The sequence below is a fragment of the Mandrillus leucophaeus genome, unplaced genomic scaffold, assembly GCF_000951045.1.
Source record: "Mandrillus leucophaeus isolate KB7577 unplaced genomic scaffold, Mleu.le_1.0 Scaffold606, whole genome shotgun sequence".
NCBI lineage: Eukaryota > Metazoa > Chordata > Mammalia > Primates > Cercopithecidae > Mandrillus > Mandrillus leucophaeus.
In genome coordinates this window covers 440,773-442,527 of record NW_012106542.1, presented here as the reverse complement: position 1 = coordinate 442,527, position 1,755 = coordinate 440,773, and the positions used below count along the sequence as shown (strand labels likewise).

The window sequence follows — 1,755 nt, the reverse complement described above, 5'->3', positions numbered from 1 at the left end:
AACACTCGCTGTTCAGCAATATTCTATCTTCTGCAGCCTCCGCTGCTGATACACAGGCAAACAGGGTCTGGAGTGGACCTCAAGCAAACTCCAACAGACCTGCAGTGGAGGGTCCTGACTGTTAGAAGGAAAACTAACAAACAGAAAGGACACCCACACCAAAACCCCATCAGTACGTAACCATCATCAAAGACCAAAGGCAGATAAAACCACAAAGATGGGGAAAAAGTAGGGCAGAAAAGTTGGAAATTCAAAAAATCAGAGCGCATCTCCCCCTCCAAAGGAACGCAGCTCATTGCCAGCAATGGATCAAAGCTGGACGGAGAATGACTTTGACGAGTTGAGAGAAGAAGGCTTCAGTTGATCAAACTTCTCAGAACTAAAGGAGGAACTACGTACCCAGCGCAAAGAAACTAAAAATCTTGAAAAAAGAACGGAAGAATGGATAACTAGAATAATCAATGCAGAGAAGGCCACAAATGAACTGATAGAGATGAAAACCATGACATGAGAATTACATGACAAATGCACAAGCTTCAGTAACCAACTCAATCAACTGGAAGAAAGAGTATCAATGATTGAAGATCAAATGAATGAAATGAAGTGAGAAGAGAAATCTAGAGAAAAAAGAGGAAAAATAAATGAACAACAAAGCCTCCAAGAAATATGGGATTATGTGAAAAGACCAAATCTACGTCTGATTGGGGTGCCTGAAAGTGAGGGGGAAAATGGAACCAAGTTGGAAAACACTCTTCAGGATATCACCCAGGAGAACTTCCCCAACCTAGTAAGGCAGGCCAACATTCAAATGCAGGAAATACAGAGAACGCCACAAAGATACTCCTTGAGAAGAGCAACTCCAAGACACGTAATTGTCAGATTCACCAAAGTTGAAATGAAGGAAAAAATGTGAATGCTAGCCAGAGAGGTTGGGTTACCCACAAAGGGAAGCCAATCAGACTAACAGCAGATCTCTCAGCAGAAACTCTATAAGCCAGAAGAGAGTGGGGGCCAATATTCAACATTCTTAAAGAAAAGAAATTTCAACCCAGAATTTCATATCCAGCCAAGCTAAGTTTCATAAGTGAAGGAGAAATAAAATCCTTTACAGACAAGCAAATGCTTAGAGATTTTGCCACTACCAGACCTGCCCTACAAGAGACCCTGAAAGAAACACTAAACATGGAAAGGAACAGGCACCAGCCATTGCAAAAACATGCCAAAATGTAAAGACCATCGATGCTAGGAAGAAACTGCATCAACTAATGAGCAAAATAACCAGCTAACATCACAATGACAGGATCAAGTTCACACATAACAATATTAACCTTAAATGTAAATGGACTAAATGGTCCAATTAAAAGACACAGACTGGAAAATTGGATAGAGTCAAGACCCATCAGTTTGCTGTATTCAGGAGACCCATCTCACATGCAAAGACACACATAGGCTCAAAATAAAGGGATGGAGGAAAATTCACCAAGCAAATGGAAAACAAAAAAAGCAGGGGTTGCAATCCTAGTATCTGATAAAACAGATTTTAAACCATCAAAGATCAAAAGAGACAAAGAAGGCCATTACATAATGGTAAGCACTCAGATTCATGGAGCAAGTCCTTAGAGACTTACAAAGAGACTTAGACTCCCATACAATAATAAAGGGGGACTTCAACACCCCACTGCCAACATTAGACAGTTCAACGAGACAGAAAGTTAACAAGGATATCCAGGAATTGAACTCAACTCTGCACCAAGC

General features: G+C 40.7%; 1 protein-coding gene across 2 annotated transcripts in view; it reads right to left on the bottom strand.

The window, feature by feature from the left end:
• Positions 1-1,755, bottom strand: part of CDH12 (cadherin 12, type 2 (N-cadherin 2)) — an 831,087-nt gene that overhangs the window by 392,887 nt on the left and 436,445 nt on the right. The window lies entirely within an intron of this gene.